The 23,626-nt window shown below is 41.4% G+C and overlaps 1 pseudogene; it reads left to right on the top strand.

The window, feature by feature from the left end:
* The first annotated feature begins 283 nt into the window (after positions 1–283).
* LOC108716240 lies at positions 284–23,174 on the top strand (annotated as a pseudogene).
* The last annotated feature ends 452 nt before the right edge of the window (positions 23,175–23,626 follow it).

Raw genomic sequence — 23,626 nt, 5'->3', positions numbered from 1 at the left:
TTGTGGCAACAACCACTGTTTCTCATATTGTTCCATGAAGATATTGGCAAAGGAGGGAGCGACATTCGATCCCATCACGGTCCCTGCGATTGTCCGTGCGGACTGGCCTACATTGGCCAGACCATAAGATCTGTGAAGACTCGAATTAAAGAGCATAAAGGAAACATACGAAATTATAAGAAAGGAACAGCCACGGACACTACAGTGTCCAGGCATTTTAAGGAAGCTAATCATAACCAGTCACAATTAAGGTGGGCCATATTAGAAGTGATTAGCCCCTTACAGAGAGGGGGGAACCCTAAAAAGAGAATACTACAGAGGGAAGCATACTGGATCAAGAAGTTAGATACAATGTACCCTAAAGGCATGAATGACAGCTGGAGTGTGAAATGCTTCCTTTGACACTGTGACAATGTTGCGTTTTACTTGTACAGTGAAAAAAGTTTTTGTTACTTTTTCTTGTTACTGATGCTTGATTTGTTTCTTTTTCAGATAATTGATTTCTGAGCCCATGATAGTTACATTATATGTACGGCTAATGGTAAGAGTAATGGGCATATCTTTTCCTTCCATAAGAATTGAGTAATTTATCAAGATATGTTTGTGGTAGGCCCAGAAATGGGCAGTTCCTTGAGTATTATACACTTTTTTAAAAAAATTTCATTTATTTCAACATTTTTTTGAAGAGACTATTTGGAAATGTTTCCAGAAAATGTCACACTGTGGACTGAATAAATCAAGGACATTTTTCTAAAGGACTCACTAATTACCCCTAATGCTTATCTTGTTACGTGACCTCACTTCCTGTTTTACCTGTTTAGCACCTGGAGCGGGGGTGTCCACTGAGATTGAGAGCATTAAGCTACCATTCCCCAGTCGCATATTCTTTTCTCAGGGCCCCATTTAAACCCAGGTCCAGTTCGACTGTACCCCCTGTGCCCCACTGATGTTGGCCCTGTGCCTACATTCCTCACCATGCCCACACTCATGTATACATCTCTGCAGGACACAGGTAGTGCCAGATTCATGGAGGAAGCACAGGTCTTTGTGCTGCATTTTGTTTCTAAGCCTTTAGTGCATGTCATGGTGCAAAAGTTAAACAAAAACAACACTAGTTTGCACCCATTTTTTTGCACATTGCACCTAATTTTTTGAACGTTGAACCCTGCCATGAACTTTGCAGATGAATCCCACTGAGTTGCAATGCACATCATTAAGAGAAGCAAGAAGCACCGAATTTAGCACTTTTTATAAGTAGACATTTAGTACAGGGTCCACTTTTCATGCAAACGCTAGTGATTTTGTGTTACAGCTGTAAATTACTTACAAATAAGAGATGTTCTTATGCCTTACCTTCATGACATACAACATAACTATGAAGATTTTCATTCATCTAGGTCAGGGCTGTCCATGCGGCCCGCGACCCCCCCTTATATGGCCCTCCACATCAAAGTCTGCCTGCTGTCTCTATTTACCATATATAAACTTTAAAAGGTATCACTACAGAGATTAACTGTCCCCTGCATTGTTTAAACCTCAAATTCACACTGTAATCCCCTGTATTGTTCACACCTGTGATCCCTCTGTATCGTTCACACTTGTGACACCTCTATTGTTTATATCCTAAAGGCCTGTACTGTTCACACCTGAGACCCAGACTGAAACTGCTCATATTGTTCACCTGTAGGGATGTCGCGGACTGTTCGCCGGCGAACTTGTTCGCGCGAACATCGGCTGTTCGCGTCCGCCGCAAGTTCGCGAACGTCGCGCGACGTTCGCCATTTTGGGTTCGCCTTACCTGGCGCTTTTTTTTGACCTCTCACCCCAGACCAGCAGATACATGGCAGCCAATCAGGAAGCTCTCCCTCCTGGACCACCCCCACACCCCCTGGACCACTCCCCTTCCATATATAAACTGAAGCCCTGCAGCGTTTTTTCATTCTGCCTGTGTGTGCTTGGAAGAGCTAGTGTAGGGAGAGAGCTGCTAGTGATTTCACTGATTTGAGGGACAGTTGATAGTAAGTTTGCTGGCTAGTAATCTACTTGATACTGCTCTGTATTGGAGGGACAGAAGTCTGCAGGGATTTGAGGGACATTTTAGGGTAGCTTTGCTGGCTAGTAATCTACCTTCTACTGCAGTGCTCTGTATGTAGCTGCCTGCTGTGGGCACTGATCTCTTCTGATCTCATCTGCTGACTGCTGTAATAACCCAATAGTCCTTGTAAGGACTGCTTTTATTTTCTTTTTTGTTGTTTTACTTTGCTACTTTAACAGCCAAGTGCTATTAGTCTAGCAGTGTTGGGGAGTGGGACTGGTGTGCTACTGTGCTGCTCCTAGTAGTTCAGCAGCACCAACCCGAGAATATTTTTTTTTTTAATATACATATAATTTTTTTTTTTATTTTACTTATCTTACTGTTCTTTAACGTGTCCAGTGCTGTTTGCTGTTCTTCATAGTAGTGCACCAATAGTAGTGCACTTGCAGGCATTATTTGCCCAGTGGCCATCTAGCTGTGTGAGCTTGTTCACATTCTGTCTAAATATCAATAATAATACCGTCTCCAGAAACACCACCCGAGTGACGTTTTTCAAGCAGCAATAATATATTCCGTATCCACCACTGCTGTAGTGTATACGTTGACCTTGTAGGCATTATTTGCCCAGTGTGTTCTTCATTTTCAAACCACTGCCACTTAGCTGTGTGAGCTTGTTCACATTCTGTCTAAATATCAATAATAATACCGTCTCCAGAAACACCACCTGAGTGACGTTTTTCAAGCAGCAATAATATATTCCGTATCCACCACTGCTGTAGTGTATACGTTGACCTTGTAGGCATTATTTGCCCAGTGTGTTCTTCATTTTCAAACCACTGCCACTTAGCTGTGTGAGCTTGTTCACATTCTGTCTAAATATCAATAATAATACCGTCTCCAGAAACACCACCTGAGTGACGTTTTTCAAGCAGCAATAATATATTCCGTATCCACCACTGCTGTAGTGTATACGTTGACCTTGTAGGCATTATTTGCCCAGTGTGTTCTTCATTTTCAAACCACTGCCACTTAGCTGTGTGAGCTTTTTCACATTCTGTCTAAATATCAATAATAATACCGTCTCCAGAAACAACACCTGAGTGACGTTTTTCAAGCAGCAATAATATATTCCGTATCCACCACTGCTGTAGTGTATACGTTGACCTTGTAGGCATTATTTGCCCAGTGTGTTCTTCATTTTCAAACCACTGCCACTTAGCTGTGTGAGCTTTTTCACATTCTGTCTAAATATCAATAATAATACCGTCTCCAGAAACACCACCTGAGTGACGTTTTTCAAGCAGCAATAATATATTCCGTATCCACCACTGCTGTAGTGTATACGTTGACCTTGTAGGCATTATTTGCCCAGTGTGTTCTTCATTTTCAAACCACTGCCATCTAGCTCTGTGAGCTTGTTCACATTCTGTCTAAATATCAATAATAATACCGTCTCCAGAAACACCACCCGAGTGACGTTTTTCAGGCAGCAATAATATATTCCGTATCCACTGCTGTAGTAGTGTATACGTTGACCTTGTAGGCCTTGTTTGCCCAGTGTGTTCTTCTTCTTCTTCATTTTCAAACAACTCCCATCTAGCTGTGTGAGCTTGTTCACATTTTGTCTAAATATCAATAATAATACCGTCTCTAGAAACACCACCCGAGTGACGTTTTTCAAGCAGCAATAATATATTCCGTATCCACCACTGCTGTAGTGTATACGTTGACCTTGTAGGCATTATTTGCCCAGTGTGTTCTTCATTTTCAAACCACTGCCACTTAGCTGTGTGAGCTTGTTCACATTCTGTCTAAATATCAATAATAATACCGTCTCCAGAAACACCACCTGAGTGACGTTTTTCAAGCAGCAATAATATATTCCGTATCCACCACTGCTGTAGTGTATACGTTGACCTTGTAGGCATTATTTGCCCAGTGTGTTCTTCATTTTCAAACCACTCCCATCTAGCTCTGTGAGCTTGTTCACATTCTGTCTAAATATCAATAATAATACCGTCTCCAGAAACACCACCTGAGTTGTTGTTGTTTTTGTTTTAAAAATAATGCCAGGCAAAGGCAGGCCGCCACGCAGAGGCACTAGGGGCCGTGCTGCTATGCTATCCTGTGGCCCTAGGAAATTGCCCAGTTTTAAAAAGGCAATGACCCTGAACTCCCAAAATGCTGAAGAGGTAGTTGACTGGCTTACACAGCACACCCCATCCTCTACCGTTTCTAACTTTACCACAACATCCTCATCCTCCACTGCTATGGGCACCCCACGTAACACTTCCTCCACCACCGGCGCCCCTTCTTCACTGGAGTCAGAGGAGTTATTTTCACATGAGTTTCTTGAACTGAGTGATGCGCAACCATTATTGGCAGAAGAAGATGAAGGAGATGAGGACGTTACACCAGATTTAATTCTGGCAGAGAACACAACAGAGATGGACATAATGAGTGATGACGAGGAGGTCCCCGCTGCTGCTTCCTTCTGTGAGCTGTTAGAAGAAATTGATGCATCTGAGGAGAATGATGATGAGGAGATTGATGTTTTGTGGGTGCCCAGTAGAAGAGAGCAAGAGGAGGATAGTTCAGATGGAGAGACGGAGAGTCAGAGAGGCAGGAGGAGAATAAGACTTAGAAGAAGCAGGGAGGACAGCTCGCAGGGAACAGTAGGGCAACAACATGTATCGGCACCTGTGGTCAGCCGGCCAACGCACCCGCCATTGCCGCCAACGCCGCCGACTTCTACTTTTACCCCCAGATTGCCAGCCTCAAAAAGGTCAGCAGTGTGGGATTTTTTTAATGTGTGTGCCTCTGACAAAAGCGTTGTAATTTGCAATGAGTGCAGTCAGAAACTGAGTCTTGGGAAGCCCAACAGCCACATAGGTACAACTTCTATGCGAAGGCACATGAACGGCAAGCACAAAGCACTTTGGGAGCAACACCTCAAAGGCAACAGGCAAACTAAAAGCCACCCTCCTTCTGGTCCAGCATCTTACTGCTCTACCTCTGCTGTCCTTGACCCGTCTGAACCACCCTCCACTCCGCCTTCCACCTTGACCACCAGTTCCCATTCCCAGTCATCTGCCCCCAGCCAAGTTTCTGTGAGGGCCATGTTTGAGCGTAAGAAGCCAATGTCTGCGAGTCACCCCCTTGCCCGGCGTCTGACAGCTGGCTTGTCTGCACTCTTAGCCCGCCAGCTTTTACCATACCAGCTGGTGGACTCTGAGGCCTTCCGCAAATTTGTAGCAATTGGGACACCGCAGTGGAAGGTACCCAGCCGCAATTTTTTTTCTAAAAAGGGAATACCACACCTGTACCACCATGTGCAGAGCCAAGTCACCGCATCTCTGTCACTTAGTGTTGGGCCAAAGGTCCATATGACTACTGACGCATGGTCCTCCAAGCATGGTCAGGGCAGGTATGTCACCTACACTGCCCACTGGGTGAACTTGGTCATGGCTGGGAAGCAGGAAATGTGTGGCTCAACAACGACAGTGGAGTTGGTGTCACCGCCACGGATTGCACGCGGTTCTGCCACCACCTCTACTCCTCCTTCGCTCTCTACCTCGTCTTCTTCCTCTTCTTCGTCCTCTGCTGCTGGGTCCTCCTCCTCCTCCACACCTGTGCACCCCCAGCTCCCCCTAGGCTATTCGACGTGCCAGGTACGCCGTTGTCATGCTGTCTTGGGGATGACGTGCCTGGAAAGCAAAAACCATACCGGATCTGTACTCCTGTCATCTCTGCAGTCACAGGCCGATCGGTGGCTGACCCCACACCAACTGAAGATCGGAAAAGTGGTGTGTGACAATGGAAGCAATCTGTTGGCAGCACTGAGACTGGGCAATTTAACACATGTGCCCTGCATGGCACATGTTCTGAATTTAATAGTACAACGTTTTGTCTCAAAGTACCCAGGATTCCAGGACGTTCTCAGGCAGTCCAGGAAGGTGTCGGCCCATTTCAGACGTTCCTATACAGCCATGGCACGCCTTGCTGACATTCAGCAGCGGTACAACATGCCAGTCAGGCGTTTGATTTGCGACAGCCAGACTCGCTGGAATTCAACGCTCCTCATGTTGGAACGTCTGCTGCAACAACAAAGAGCCGTCAACGAATACCTGTTTGAACTGGGTGGTAGGACTGGATCTGCAGAGCTGGGGATTTTTTTCCCCCGTTACTGGGTGCTTATGCGCGATGCCTGCAGGCTCATGCGCCCTTTTGAAGAGGTTACAAATATGGTCAGTCGCACCGAAGGCACCATCAGCGACCTAATACCCTTTGCTTTCTTCCTGGAGCGTGCCGTGCGACGAGTGACAGATGAGGCTGTAGACCAGCGTGACGAGGAGCAGGAAGCGCACGATTTCTGGTCGGAATCACCAGAACGAACCCAGGCACCTGCTGCAACGCAGGGAGAGGTGTCAGAAGTGGAGTCAGAGGAGGAAGGTGGCTTTGTGGAGGAGGAGGACCAACAGGAGCAGGCTTCCCAGGGGGCTAGTGGTGACCTTTTGGGGACCCCTGGTCTTGTACGTGGCTGGGGGGAGGAGACCGTGGATGATGCAGTCCTTGATAACGAGGAAGCGGAGATGGATACCTCTGCATCCAACCTTGTGAGAATGGGGTCTTTCATGCTGTCATGCCTGTTGAAGGACCCCCGTATCAAGAGGCTTAAGGAGAAGGACCTGTACTGGGTCGCGACTCTACTAGACCCTCGGTACAAGCATAAAGTGGCAGAAATGTTACCAACATACCACAAGTCTGAAAGGATGCTGCATTTACAAACCAGCCTGCAAAACATGTTGTACAATGCTTTTAAGGGTGATGTCACTTCAGGAACTCATCAACATTCCAGGGGCAGAGGTGCCAGTAATCCTGCCACGAGCGCACCTGCAAGGACAAAGCACTTTGGCCACTCTGTAACGTCAGACATGCAAATGTTTTTCAGTCCAAGGCAGCGGCAGAACCCTTCGGGATCCACCCTCAAAGAACGCCTCGACCGGCAGGTAGCGGACTACCTGGCATTAACTGCAGATATCGACACTCTGAGGAGCGATGAACCCCTGGACTACTGGGTGCGCAGGCTTGATCTGTGGCCAGAGCTGTCACAATTTGCCATGAACCTCTTGTCTTGCCCCGCCTCAAGTGTCCTCTCAGAAAGAACCTTCAGTGCAGCAGGAGGGATTGTAACTGAGAAGAGAACTCGCCTAGGTCACAAAAGTGTGGATTACCTGACCTTTATTAAAATGAATGAGGGGTGGATCTCGGAGGGTTACTGCACGCCGGAAGACTTGTTCTGAGTTTCTGATTCTGACTCCCCATGCAGCTGTCCTTCTCTGCACGCCTCATGACTCCACATACAGCTGTCCTTTAGCGTCCTCCTCCCTCCACCACCGTTACAAACTAGGGTGCAAACCCTACTGGTTTAATTTGAATCCAGGTAAATCCTGAGTTTTTCTGGCCTCTGTGCTTCAGTGGCTGCGACCAAAAAAAACAGAATATTTTCAGCATTTATATGGCATATTTTTTCTGGCCTCTGTGCTTCAGTGGCTGTGACAAAAAAATTAATATTTTCAGCATTTATATGGCATATTTTTTCTGGCCTCTGTGCTGCAGTGGCTGCGACAAAAAAAAATTAATATTGTTTGCATTTATATGGCATATTTTTTCTGGCCTCTGTGCTGCAGTGGCTGCGACCAAAAAAACAGAATATTTTCAGCATTTATATGGCATATTTTTTCTGGCCTCTGTGCTTCAGTGGCTGTGACAAAAAAATGAATATTTTCAGCATTTATATGGCATATTGTTTCGGCCTCTGTGTTTCAGTGGCTGCGACAAAAATAAATGAATATTTTCAGCATTTATATGGCATATTTTTTCTGGCCTCTGTGCTTCAGTGGCTGCGACCAAAAAAACAGAATATTTTCAGCATTTATATGGCATATTTTTTCTGGCCTCTGTGCTTCAGTGGCTGTGACAAAAAAATGAATATTTTCAGCATTTATATGGCATATTGTTTCGGCCTCTGTGCTTCAGTGGCTGCGACAAAAATAAATGAATATTTTCAGCATTTATATGGCATATTTTTTCTGGCCTCTGTGCTTCAGTGGCTGCGGCCAAAAAAAACAGAATATTTTCAGCATTTATATGGCATATTTTTTCTGGCCTCTGTGCTTCAGTGTCTGCGACAAAAAAAATTTATATTGTTAGCATTTATATGGCATATTTTTCCTGGCCTCTGTGCTGCAGTGGCTGCGACAAAAAAAAATTAATATTGTTTGCATTTATATGGCATATTTTTTCTGGCCTCTGTGCTGCAGTGGCTGCGACAAAAAAAAATTAATATTGTTTGCATTTATATGGCATATTTTTTCTGGCCTCTGTGCTGCAGTGGCTGCCACAAAAAAAAATTAATATTTTCAGCATTTATATGGCATATTGTTTCTGGACTTCTGGTTCAGTGGCTGCGACAAAAAAAACATAATTTTTCAGGAAAGTACACATGCCTAATTTTTCAGGGTTCTGCAACAGTGGCAAAATCGCATGTTTTATGGTCACCGCAGGTGATCAATAAAGTAGACCAAAACTGGGCCCACACTGCAGAATCAGTGTTTTTTGGTTCACTTCCCTGTACATTGAATTACCTCTGCCTGACCGTGCACGTGCGCACAAGCATGGTGACTGCTAAACACACCACTACAGAAATATTGCCACCAACAGGACGAACATCCTGGAGGTGAGAAGCAACTAGTAATTAAAAACTATTATTTGCTCACTTGACGGTATCATTCATTAAAGCTCTTTGCGTCTTTTTGCGTTGCAGTAAGCACCGCGTTTCGTCTTTGCGTGTGAACAGGCTGTAACCTTTACACGACTTGATTGGCATGTAGACGCCGGACGTTTTAAAGCATTTTATTACACAGGTTTAGAAATGTAGTGTGATTTCTGCCCTTTACAGCACAAAACGCAGCGCTGTGTCAACAATGGATTTTTTAGAAACATTTTTGCCCTTGATCCCCCTCTGGCATGGCACTGTCCAGGTCGTTGTACCCTTTAAACAACTTTAAAATCATTTTTCTGGCCAGAAATGTCTTTTCTAGCTTTTAAAATTCGCCTTCCCATTGAAGTCTATGGGGTTCGCGACGTTCGCGAACCGTTCGCATTTTTGACGCAAGTTCGCGAATATGTTCGCGAACATTTTTTCCGACGTTCGCTACATCCCTATTCACCTGTTCACACATTATTCAAAATGCTAATGGAGCACCAACACTGTGTCACTGTATGTAGTACATATTAGACTGGTCCTGATTCCTGTCTCCTGCTCTGTTCTGCCTTCTCTATGCTCCCTGTGTGTGTCATACTTTGGTATTTGTTCTGGGGGGCTGTTAGCAATTGACAAACTAACAAAGGTGTTTAATCATATGCTGGGGTACTGTATTATACACAGGGGAGGAGGAGGCATATGGATTTATGGGTATGTCTTATATGATTTAACTTTTTTCACATATGAGTGACATCCCTGCCAGGGCAGGCACAAGGTAGTTTTGCTTCAATCAGCGCCCCCCTGTCCTGCATTACCATTTCCCTCCTTACCATGATGGTTTTTAAATAAAGAGAGCAAGAAAGTGTAAAACATTTTTTCATTTATATTACTGCTCCCTATACATGTACCAGTAGCCCAGTAGCCATCCATCATACACCCCACTCGTACCTGTGCAAGCAAGCTCAGCAGCCATTCATCATACAGCCCTCCTGCAGCCATCATATTTCACCCAATCTTTACCTGTGCCAACAGCAGCCAAAAATAAATCTGATCACATCATATTGCCCCCAAGTATTTATGTACCTGTGCCAGCGCCCAGCAGCAACAGCAAACATATGGTCCCCAAATCTGTACCTGGCTGTGCCAGCAGGAAGCTTCACACTTTACAGTAATAGACAGAAAGTCTTCAGTTCAGTGCAACTGTGCAAGGCTGAGAGCAGCGAGAGTGAGCCACACCAAGCAGCCCCCCAGCTCTCTGCCTCTCTCTGTCACCCAACATATCAGTGACATCATTGATGCATGTACGCACATTGCGCTGCACCGCACAGAAGGAGCTATTACTTGAAGGCAAGAGGGAGAAGGGGAAGGAGGGGGATTCCACCCAACTGGGTGACCATGATAACTGAAACAAATTATTAAATAAACGCTTGAAAAAAACAAAAAGATTAAAAAAAATCCCCTTAAAAGTACCCCCCTCAATAATGGCACCCTAGATGGCACCCTAGACAGCTGCCTACTCTGCCTACCCCTAGTTCCGGCCCTGATCCCTGCAGTAAGCACCAACCATTTGGTTTTTTGGTGTGCTATTAATATGGAAATGGTCTTGCTGTAACATGGGTGTGGTTTAACGTGGGTGTGGTCTAAAAACAGGGAGTGGCTAACACTGGTTTCCGTTATCGGCCCTCCACCATGTAGATTAGAAAAATTCCGGCCCTCGGTACCATAGAAGTTGGACAGCACTGATCTAGGTCATGGTATATCTATTATAAGTACAACATAATGTGCAACTCTAGAGCAGGGTTTCCCAACCTTTTCTACCCATAAGCCACATTCAAATGTAAGAAAAGTTAGAGAGCAACACAAGCATTCAAAAAGTTCCTGTGGGTGGCAAATAATGGCTGCAATTGGCTGTGTTTAGAAGTGAGCACAATAGCGCTCTTTGCACTAGTTATGGAGTTTCCCTTTAACCTGCTCCAATGTTAAAGTTATAAGCTTGGAGCAGGAGTGCGGGCAAACAGCAGCCACTTCGAAAATTAACTTCAAGTCAGGAATTCAAAAATAAGCACCTGCTTTAAGGCCACTGGGAGCAACATCCAAGGGTTTGGTGATCAACATGTTACTCATGAGCCACTAGTTATGGATCACTGTTCCAAAGAACCATGGGAAACTGCACAATTGTATTTTTGCAGAGTATAGGCCTCCTTCAGTCACTATGACCCACCCCCAAGTATCTGTTAAAGGCAAGAACAACTGTTCAAAGGTAACCCCAGACCTTCCAAATTTACTTACACAGATGTGTGAATGAATTAGAAAAGTGTACATCCACTATGTGGTGTTCAGTACTACTTTAGTATTGTATCAACAAATTTTGCAGCAGAAAATAATGGAATTGTTGTCTGTTATGGGCAAACTACTGTTCACAAAAGTTTTTGTATTAATGCATTTTATAAAAATCCAGGAATAGAATTTGTTTTTCTTTTTCAGGTTTATCATCTTATCACTCTATAATGGCAGCAGTTTTAAGGAATATTTTAATTTTCATGATTCTGGTGGGTTTTGGTTTCTTCTACAAGGTGACTGTGAAGTATCAAAAAAGCTATGCTATTATGTCTTTTATCTTTGCCAACAAGGCAACATCACATCAAGACGAACCAACCAACAAAACATCAAGCAATCTAAGACCAGAAGATGTTCTTCGCAATGGGAATGGTATAATTTTTATCGAGACCACTGATAGGATGCAGCCCCCACACTTAGTTTTGTGCGCAGTAGAGTCTGCAGCCCGGATTTACCCAGACAGACCTATTGCTTTCTTTATGAAGGGTTTATCAGATATAAATTCATTAGAAGATGAAGACAAGGCAAAAAAGAGATTCCCAACACTTTTATCCCATGATAATATCTACCTTTTCCCTTTGAGACTGGAGGAAGTCTTCAATAATACTCCACTTCTGCCTTGGTACAAAACGGTAGGTATAGTATACGTATTTACAGCTTGTATAGAGGCTTTATGAATTCATTCGTTTTTGTATGAATCCACAATGTGCTTGGGTGCCCCTTATTCAGGTTGTCCTAATTTGCAGTTGAGAGAAGGTTTCGATGGGTTAAAGTATTTTTTGCATTCAGTAACTGGCCAGTAGATGTCATTGTTCTAGTGTTTAAAAGGGGAAGATAACATTTGCTCGGCCTCCTTGGATCACACCTGTCAATATTGTGTGAGGATTTATTTGTAATTAGTGATCAGGGCCGGGCCGTGCTGACAGAGCGCCCTAGGCAACCGTCAGGATACCCCCCCCCGTGTGCGCACCCAGAACTCTTCGTGCAGACACGCGCTGAGAAGTGCGCACTCGCAATTGTGCGCATGCGCAAGAGCACATTCGCGCAATAACCAGGCAAGTTACCAAGGGGAAGGGCATGGGAGGTAGTGACGGAGGGAGGGGGAAGTGCAAGAGGGGAGGAGCGAGAATGGGAGCGAGAGCGCAGGGAAGGAAGCTGCCTGAACTATCGGGTAGGCAGAATACGTTTTATTAGGTACCTGCCCAGCACCCCCACATCTTTGCGCCCTAGGCAGGTGCCTCTTCTGCCTACCCCTAGTTCCGGCCCCGTTAGTGATGTATGAATCTGCCCCGTTTTGCCCAAAAAAAAATCACAAAATGCATTAAAATAATTGGCAACTTTTTGTCATGGAGAATTTTGTAGCAAAATGTATTAAAGTCTATGGTCGACTTTTTGTTGCAGGGACATTTTTTATAGCAAAATATATTAGTCTATGGGGCAAATTTACTTACCTTCGAAGTTGCACCAGCATTGGCTTCACCGCACTTCACCAGGCGAAGTTTCGCCAGGGCGCCGCTAATTCACTAAAATCCAAAGTTGCACTCAGGGAGGCGAAAGGTAGCGAAGTTTAATTCGTCAAGCAAAGTGAAGTTACGCTAGCGATGCCTAATTTGCATACGTCGCCAAATTAAAGTACAATGGACGTATATGTAGCAGCAAATACATTACACTACACAAGCCTGGGAAAGCTTCATAATATAAAATAGAGTTGTTATTTTGCCCTATACATGTGCCCACTGTATATTTTAGGCACCATAAATTAGGAAATTTAGGGGGGAAGGGAGTACCCCAAAAAAAAATTTACGATCTTTTTCAGCCTATTACCCTTAAAAAAGTAAAAGACGTCAGGGTTTTTTGAAGCAAGCCCTATCTACACTATTGCACTTCACCTGGTCTGAGGTGGCGAAAGCAAGTCGGGCGCAAGTTAGTGAATTAGCGTAGTTACGTCCCTTCGCCATAGCGCAACTTTGCCTGGTGGAAGGGTGTACAGTAGCGCTAGAGTAGGTCCACTTCGCTAGCGAATTAAAGCCAGCGCCCGTTAGTAAATCGGCGAAGTAACAAAATGACATCACACTGGCGAATTTTCACTAGCGTTAGCCACTTCGCACTCAATAGAATAGAAGCTTTTTCTCAAGTTTTATCTAACCCCAAATGCAATAAAGTGAATGGCCATTTTTCCCAGCAATTTTTTTTTTTGCTGCAAATGTCACAGCTTCGCAATAAAATACTCCAATTCCGCTGTGGAATTTTGCTGCAAATCCATGTGTGGCAAAACATATGCTCATCACAATTTATAGCTTACTCCAGGAGAGATAGGATAATGGTAGCAAGTCAGAACCACCTATGAGAATAAATGATAGCGTTAGTCACTGACTCAGTCCACACATTGATTATTGGTACCTGATATGTAAATGCTTCTGGTTTAATACACGAGTAAATGATAAATAACAGTACTCTATCTGTGACTGTCCTCTAAGAGATTGTCCCACAGTCCTGTATCCTTTGTTTTAAGAACTACTGACACCCATTTTAATCAACCTGAAAGTTATGGCTCAGCAACACCTTTTATCCATTAACTCCACAAGGGCTCAATGGTGTAACTGAGCCAGGACCAGGGCCCACACCCCCTCAGGGCCCCCTCCGCCGCAAATTCTGGGCGTATGGAGGAGGACAGGGGGCCCAGCTGCACGTCTCTCGGCAGGGCCCGCCCCCCTCGAGTTATGTTGCTGCAAGGGCTCTTTCCCAGTGATTAAGAGTTGTATGCCAATTGATTTGTATGGTGAGCAGAGAATTTTCTGGAACACACAGTACCTCCATATAACTATTGGCTTACACAAATTTATCACATTTGTACATTAGTAATACCCTGCAAAATCTTTGCCTTCCCTGTCTAGGGTTGCCACCTTTTCCAGAAACAAATATCGGCCTTCCTATATATTTATCATTTTTCCCTATTAATAACATTGGGATCAACCATCATTTTTACCGGCCAGGCCGGTAAAATACTGGCCGGGTGGCAACCCTATCCCTGTCCACTGACTGATCATATTTTATATGTTATCAGTTTCTGATCTCCAAATGGATTTGCACATTTCCTCCCCCATCTCATCCCTGCTTGTGCATTTTCCCACCCATTTCCCCACTCAGTGACATCACTGCCTGCCCCAAGCGACATCACCTCCTCGACTCCTGCCTGCAGACTGGTTTTTAACAATGAAAATGGTGGCAAACCTATTCACACAGTGAAAAAATGTATTGGAAGATTAAAACATTTGGGAACGATGATACAACAGCATATAGCAAAGAGCACACAACTAAATGCAACGATGATACAACAGCATATAGCAAAGAGCACACAACTAAATGCACAGTCCATCTTGTGGCCATTTTGGTATTGTACACTAAGGGGGTTATTTATCAAGGTCCAAATTTATCTCAATATCGGCTGCTACATTCTCCGATCTAACCCGCTCGGGTTTTTAACGCTTATTTATTATTATATTTTCCCAAAAATTTGCTTTGCGGGAAAAGGTCAGATTTTCACGATTTTTTTCGTGAATTTTCCCCAAAATCTCAGAATTGTTCTGAGTTTTCACCCGAAAGCTCAGAAAACATCATGAAATTGCCCGAAACCCTCGACACAACCAAAAATCAATGGGACTGTTCCCATTGACTTTTATGTAACCTCGACAAGTTTGAGATGCCGTGGTTTTATATTCGGGCTTTTTATCCCTCTGGGAATAAAGGGATATGAATCACACCATCCTCAAGCTTTGCCTTTAAAACATTTTATCACAGCAGAAAAGTAACACAAGCTTTCAAGGAAAACCCCTTCCTCAGGTGCATTGGTGAGGTGCACCTGAGGAAGGGATTTTCCCCCAAAACTTGTGTTACTTTTCTGCTGTAATAAAATGTTTTAAAGGCAAAATCAAGTCCATATTTCCATATATGGGTATATATAATTTATGTGAGAGTATGGAGGGGTGTGTGTATGGATACTGGGTTTTCATTTGGAAGGGTTGAACTTGATGGACTTTGTCTTTTTTCAACCCAATTTAACTATGTAACTATGTTTAACTATGTAAAATTAAGCAATTAATTGAGTATAAAGCCTAGCAAATAAAAAGGTACTTACTTGGCCGCAACTGTAGATAAGAGATTGTCCGCGAAAAGATTGGTAACCTTGTAAATTATATGACATCTGCTCAGAGAGAGACTGACAAACTAGCAACAAAGTATAGAAGATCTATGTTTAGGTGCTTTGTGATTGTTACATCTAAGTTAGCTATTTTGTTTTTTTGTTTTTAATAATTGTATAAAAAAGATGAAGTGTATAAATGATTGTTTGATTGTTTTATAAAATAATAAACGGGATGTGGGACCATAAATATTTACAATGCTAAATGGGTGGTCGCTCCATTATGATGATGACTATACGTCATGGGTAATGCTGCTGTTTTTCCACCTTTCCGCAGATTTAAGGCATCGTCTACTGTTTATTTGGCATTTTGAGAAAGGCAGTGGTTCTGTCAAAACGCCAGTATTTTGTTAAATATAAAGTAATATAGTAATGTCTGAATTTTAAGTCCTGTGAGTGTGGATCCTCTTATTTGCTATGGAGAGTGATAATAATGACTTTATGGTGAGTACTGGTACTGCAGTGGAATGTATATATATATATATATATATATATATATATGTAGGGATGTGAAAATCTTAGACACCCTTACACTTTACAGACAGTCACATCCCTAGTAATATGGACACCTCAGTGGGTCCTTATGGGGATCTTGTGCTTATGTAACCCCTGTAGTTCACACAGTGTACACCAGATTGCACTGTGCCAGAGTATAAAAGGTTTAGGAACCAGGTGTTCTGGGTCCATTGCTTTAGCCCAACCAAGCAGGCTGGAAGGGAATGGGTAGTGCTGACCCTAGGCGCCTTGGCCCTAGTAATTAGACAGCTATACTCGTTTTATAGATCACTCTAGGAGTAATAGAGAGGTTATTTAGTTGAGCAGCTCAAGGCTCCACCGAGGAGATTAGAGGGATTAAGATCCCAGGGTATTACTGACCCAGAGTTTGGAACCAAGTGTTGAGATAGGGATGTCAGGAGTTCCCCATGTCTGACACTGGAAGATATCCTGAAAACTGGGCAATACCCGTCACATGCTGTCAACTTACTCTCTGCTGTATATTCCCTAGCCTGTGGGGATTCAGCCTATACGTGTTGTGAATATATGCTTCCTTTATGCTGCTGTGTGTGTTCTATGCTCCATTGTGGATCAATGTGCTAAATGATCTATGTGCTATTGTTCAATAAACACAATTATTTATTCAACCGTTAAAGAACTACTGGCGCCCATCATTGTGCTATCGTACCCAGTTACAGTTACACTATTCCCTTGCCTCCACCGCGTTGCGAGGGCTTACCCTTGAGAAAGAGAGCTCATCTGTGGTTTCAGCCCACAAAGGAAAGTAGCTAAAACTGCCCTAGCACAAGTCAGTTTACTATAGTGCTACATATATATATAGATAAATACAAGAGGTCCTCTGTACTCAACCCATTATCAATATATTTAAGACAGAGACATTTTGTGCATACTGCTACTAAAAAATGCCTTACCCTTTAAACAAAACAGGGAATGTTTGTCCATATATTGCAATATATTTAAGCTGGCCAGTCCTATTATATATATATATATATATATATATATATATATATATATATATATATATATATATATATATATATATATATATATACTTTCAAATGAGTATCTGCACTCCAAGGCAAACAGCTTCAGTAAAAGGAGGGGTGCACGGTAATTTTGTATACATCAATTATCTCCAGACCAGCACTCCCTGTTATAAAAACTCAATTGTTTATTGTTGCATAGTATCAATGCCCGACGTTTTGGTCCTCATTAGGACCCTTTTCAAGGATGATACAAAACACTAAAAAACTCACATTAAATAACAAAGTGCATAACTTTAGACCAATCAGTGCCCTCATTCAATTGACTCATCAGTGTAAATCATGTGCTCAATGAAGTGTCCATTAACATTTAGTGAATATTCATATATAGCAAATTTGACAATATTGTATTTACCATGCGCATATCAATTATGTATAAATATGTGTCTGTGTATTTTCATAAAAACATAAATACATGAATAAATATCTAATACTCTCTTAAATACAATTGTGTCCATGTTATAATTAAAAAGATAAACGTTGCAACACATTAAAAACATCCACAAGATGTCACCAGTGTGTCTCAAAAAGGTTCAAGTCACAGTGTCCATAGAATCCGACTATGTAACAAGTCCTAAAAGGAAACAAAAAATTAGAAACAAAATTGTAACTATCATATAAAATCCTGACTAATACACTGTAACAACTACGGAGGTATCGTAGAATAAATTGTCTGCTAACCATGATCTTCTTCCAAGAGATATTTAGTTAAAAAAACAGCTCAAATTAACTTGTCCGTTCATACCATATGGGATCATGCAATTTAACTCATAAATACAGAACGCCTCCCTTTTCAGTAGCATCTTTTCTGTATTGCCTCCCCTGGGGTGCACTCTAATATGCTCGATAGGCATGCATCTAAATGAAGAGGCATCATGTTTGGCCTCAGCCCAATGCTTAGCAACCGGCTGTTGGGCTATATCTTGTTTTCCATCACTTTTACTTCTATTTTTTGCCCTATCTGGGTCTAGAGCTGCCCTTATATTTGACCTATGCATGCCTATTGTTTCTTTTAGTGGTCTAATCGTTTTGCCACAATAGAGCAATCCACAGGGGCATTTAAAAATGTACACCACCATTGCAGTTTCACAGGTCATCCACTGTCTTACTGCATATCTCTTACCTGTGTAAGGGTGTGTGAAGTGAGTTCCTAAAATCAGTGAATCACACAACCCTTACATTTATGTACTCCTGGACGTATCGCTAGATATAACCTGTTATGCCTCTTGTCATACTTGTCCCTTGGATCTGAAGGACTTAACTGCTCTTTTAAGTTCCTCGAACGCGAGTAACTGAATTTGGGTCTCTTACTTACTTTCCCTCTCAGCTGTTCATCTGTATATACTACATCTCAGTACTGGAGTATAATTTGTTTTACCTCAGTACTCCTTGAATTATACTGGCTGGTAAAGGAAATCTCTCCTTCTGGTCGGCGTCTGTCTGGTTTGGTGGTCGTGTCCCCCACCTGCAACAATTCACTATGATCTAAACTCTCTGCCCATTTCGATGTGTTGTCGATCAATTGTCTCGGGTAGTCTCTCATAATTTTCAAATTATGTCTCCTCTTGGAGATCTCACTGTCAATTCTGGCTAACCTTAACATTTGCGACTTGGGCAGTGAGTTTATCAAATGTCTGGGGCGGTGACTGCCAAAGTGCAATATAGTATTCCTATCAGTCGGCTTGGTGAATATGCATGTCTGTAACCTCCCCCCATTTTTGTATACTGTCATATCCAGGAAATTTTCACTGTCCTTGCTGAAACTCATCTTTTTACTAGACTATCCAGTCGATTCAATTGCTCCACAAACTCAATTAGTTGTCCAGTAGGCCCCAGGCATAAAAAGAAAATGTCGTCGATATAGCGCCTATAAAAAGCGTCATATCTCCAAAATAAATTATGTGAAAAAATGTGTTGGGTTTCATATTCCAAAAAGAAAGACTTACACTCGCACACCCTGGCCGTCCAGACTTCAGCGACTCCCAGGTTCTCGATGCTAGAGGGAATGGGCAACCTCAGAAACAACGTAGGAACAGGACACACCGGCACAACATGGGTAATTTCAGCAGGTAAAACCTTGCTCGTTTATTGCGGATGCAACGTTTCGGGGCGTGACCCCTTTCTTGAGAAAAGGGAAAAACGTTGCATCCGCAATAAACGAGCAAGGTTTTACCTGCTGGGTTTCATATTCCCACATAAATGCATTGGCATATGTGGGAGCTACCCATGACCCCATAGCAGTCCCGGTGCGTTGAAGATAATATTGGTTTTCAAATTTAAAATAATTACGATATAAGATGAATTCAAGCAAAGACAGCACAAGTTCTGTCGGAGGATCCACATACTCAGGGTTCCCCAATATCAAATCTCTCACATCTTTTACTCCCGCCTGATGCTGTATACATGTGTACAGACTTTGTACATCCAGCGTAACCATCTCCAAATCATTTAATGGTAAATCAGCACTCTGTATCATTCTAAGAAAATCATTTGTGTCCGGTAAATAGCTTCCAATCTTCTTAATGCATGGTTGCAACAGATAATCAATGAAATGCGCAATGTTCTCATTTAAAGAGCCCTGGGATGATATTATAGGTCCTAGATTGTAGATTCTATGGACACTGTGACTTGACCCTTTTTGAGACACACTGGTGACATCTTGTGGATGTTTTAATGTGTTACAAGTTTATCTTTTTAATTATAACATTGTATTTAAGCGAGTATTAGATATTTATTCATGTTTTTATGTTTTTATGAAAATACACAGACACATATTTATGCATAATTGATATGTGCATGATAAATACAATATTGTCAAATTCACTATATATGAATATTCACCATATGTTAATGGACACTTGATTGAGCACATGATTTACACTGATGAGTCAATTGAATGAGGGCACTAATTGGTTATGTTATTGGTTATGCACTTTGTTATTTAATGTGAGTTTTTTAGTGTTTTGTATCATCCTTGAAAAAGGTCCTAATGAGGACCGAAACGTCAGGCATTGATACTATGCAACAATAAACTATTACGTTTTTATAACAGGGAGTGTGGTCTGGAGATAATTGATATATATATATATATATATATATATATATATATATATATATATATATATAAAAATATTTATTTGTTTTTGTCCCATCAGAGTCCCTAAGTTACACTGAGTTAAAGGGAAACTATACCCCCAAACAATGTAGGGCTTTATAAAAATATATTTAATGAAAACAGCTCATATGTAAAACCCTGCTTCATGTAAATAAACCATTTTCATAATAATGTACTTTTTAAGTCATATGTGCCATATGTGCCATTGGAAAATCACATATACAAAATTGCCATTTTAAAAAATAAAGGCCGCCCCTTGGGATCCTAGGTTCGCAGTGTACACAAACAAACAAACAAACAAAATGTTAGGTCACATGAGCCAATTAACAGACAGAGTTCTGTCTTTTACTCCCACACTTCTTTCTGTTACAGTTAAAGTTGTAGTATTTATTCTCAGGTGATCTCTGAGGCAGCACACAGACCATCACAAAATAGTGTTCAAGGCAAGAGATGTAAAAGGGCAATATTTACTTAAAGAGATACTGACACCAGAAATTAAACCATTTTTACATTTATCATAGTATTGGCTTTGTTTGCTACTTATAATTTTGCTATAAAGTATTGCTCACATACATTACCCATTTGACTCCCCGTGCTCGTCTATGAGGGGGCTGCCATATTTGTGCAGCAGGAGTCCATTAGCATCAGAAACTTTAACTGACAGGCTGAGATGGGACAGTCAGGTTGTAAAACAGTCAGGTTTAGGAACATCAACTTAAAAATACTTCTCAGCAAAAAACTATCAACATGAACTATTGGTAACTTTTAATGTACATATATTTTAAAAAGTAGTTTTTTTAGCGTCAGTATCACTTTAAATGTTTTTAACCCACATATCATTCACTTGATATTCGTGTTTCTCTTTAAATGTCAAGTATGTATCTATTTAAGATTTTTTTTTATGGATTGTTATACGAATCATTATTTTCCTAATCTTCACCACTAGGTGTCAGTAACTAGATATTTAAAATCTAAAATAATGCTTCACTTAGGGACGATTTAAAGAGGTGGTTCACCCTTAAATTAACATTTAGGATTTTATAGAATAGTCAATCCTAAGAGACCTTTCAATTGTTCTCCGTTATTTAATTGCTAAAGTTTTTAAATGATTTGCCTACTTATTCTGGCTCTTTCTAGCCGTCAGATGGGGTCACTGACCCCATCTAAAAACAATTGCTCTGTAAGGCTACACATTTTGGGGATTATTTATCAAAGTTCAAATTTATCTCAATATTTTCTGCTACAGACTCCGATCGAATCCACTTGGGTTTTTAACGCTTATTTATTATTACATTTTCCCGACAATTTGCTTTTCAGACTTTCTTTACATGATTTTTTTTGGATTTTTCATCTGATTTTCAAAAAAATTTTCAGAGTTTTCACCCGAAAACTCTGGGGTATTGCACAAAAATCATTGGGACTTCTCCCATTGACCTCGACAAGTCTGAGATGCCGGATTTTCAGATGCAAACTCTTCCATCCTCGGGGGTTTAATAAATTCCAAAAAATTATTTTAAAAAAATCACAAATTTTTCATGATTTTTACATTCGGAGTTTTGTAAATAACCCCCTTATTGTTATTGCTACCTTTTATTAATCATCTTTCTATTCAGACCCTCTCCTATTCATATTCCAGTCTCCCATTCAAATCAATGCATGGTTGCTAGGGTAATCTGGGCACTAGCAACCAGATTGCAGAAATTGCAAAATGGAGAGCTGCCTTTAAGAACAAGTGCATCAATCCCCATCCAGGTGATGTATCCTATGAATCAATGCACATTCCTTGGTCCCCTGTCTCACAAGTAATTCACTATATATGCAAATGCATGTGTGTATAACAACGGGTTTTTAGTTACAAAGTTATGATCATAAAATTGGTAAGCCATCATACCATGTCAAGGTAAACACCATACGGTGGTCCCTAACTGTTTACCTATGGTCATAGTATAAAAGGAGTAATCCTTGGGATCGTTTCTCCTGACCTTGGCTTTGGCTGTTGCGTCAGGGGACCTTTTTACCCATAAAGTGGATCACCGTACCAGAGGCCTCCCCTTCAGGCTAGAAGAAGAGAACTTTCATTTGAAGCAACGTAGGTGGTTCTTTACAGTGAGGACAGTGAGGTTGTGGAATGCACTGCCGGGTGATGTTGTGATGGCTGATTCTGTTAATGCCTTTAAGAATGACTTGGATGATTTCTTGGACAGACATTATATCAAAGGCTATTGTGATACTTAACTCTATAGTTAGTATAGGTATGGGTATATATATAAATTATGTGAAGGTATGGAGGGGTGTGTGTATGGATGCTGGGTTTTCATTTGCAGGGGTTAAACTTGATGGTCTTTTTTCAACCCAATTTAACTATGTAACTAAATCTTATACTATGCACTTCAGCTGTGTTCATTATTCTTGAGAGATTCCAGTGTCAGATTGGAGTCAGTTTTCATTGTTTCCATTTGGACAGTAATGGACAAAGATCAATCCCAGAGCCTATTAAAGTATTACTGAGTTAATGTAGATATTTATGGGTTAGAAACAGGTATTCTATGTTAATACTAATTCTAACTTCATTTTCAGGTAAATCCTTCCCGTGAAACCTACTGGACTCATGTAAGTTCAGATGGCAGCAGGTTGGCACTAATATGGAAATATGGAGGCATTTATATGGACACTGACATTATTTCAATAAGACCTATCCCACTAACAAACTTTTTGGCTGCTGAGAGCAACCTTGTTTCCAGCAATGGTATGTCTTCCACATCATACATTTACATGGAAGAGTATGGAAGACTATGTTCAGAACTATAATGGCGCTATTTGGGGGCATCAAGGACCAGCCCTCTTCACTCGAATTCTTAAAAGGTTTTTTTGCATTATACCTGGATTTAAGTCTACAGAAGATATTAGGTGTGGGAATATGACATTCACAAATCCTGATCGCTTCTATCCCGTACGAGGTGAAAGCTGGAAGAAGTATTATGAAGTATGGAATGAGTATCCAACCTTTAATAGCTCCTTTGCTTTGCATCTCTTTAATTTTGCCAATAAAGAGCATTATACTATGGTTCCTGGAAGTAAAACCTTGGTGGATCTCCTTTATCAGCAATATTGTCCCTCTACTTATGGGGCTGTTCTAAGGAAAAATCGTACCTAATCTGTTGTATGATTATTTTTATATAAATGGAAAAAAAAACAATTATAGAAGTTTTTGTGTGGATATATATATTTGTTGTTGTTTTTTTGCTGTTTGAAGATGCCATTCTCATCTGCTAAATCTCTACAAGGAATATGTTGAATAAGCGTATGCAATGCAATATAATATTTACTATGCCAACTTTTCCATCATGTTCTAGAGAACTCTTTCAAGACTGGAGATTCTACATATATTTGGCACTTAAATGGTTAAAGAATATGGTGGTTTGTCACATTTTTTAGATGTTATGTTTTGTATGATGAAAGATCAGTGGTTTCAATGTAATGATCTACAATTAACCATTCAAATTAAATAAAGAAGCACAAAGAACAAATCAGACGATCCTTAATTCAAAGACAGCATTCTTACAAAAGTTATGTCCGACAAATAGTAATGAATGTCACCCATCGTCAGGCATTACAT

This window comes from Xenopus laevis, chromosome 5L (assembly GCF_017654675.1).
Source record: "Xenopus laevis strain J_2021 chromosome 5L, Xenopus_laevis_v10.1, whole genome shotgun sequence".
NCBI classification, from domain to species: Eukaryota; Metazoa; Chordata; class Amphibia; order Anura; family Pipidae; genus Xenopus; species Xenopus laevis.
Note: the sequence above shows the minus strand (reverse complement) of the source record. Positions and strands in the feature narration are given on the sequence as shown.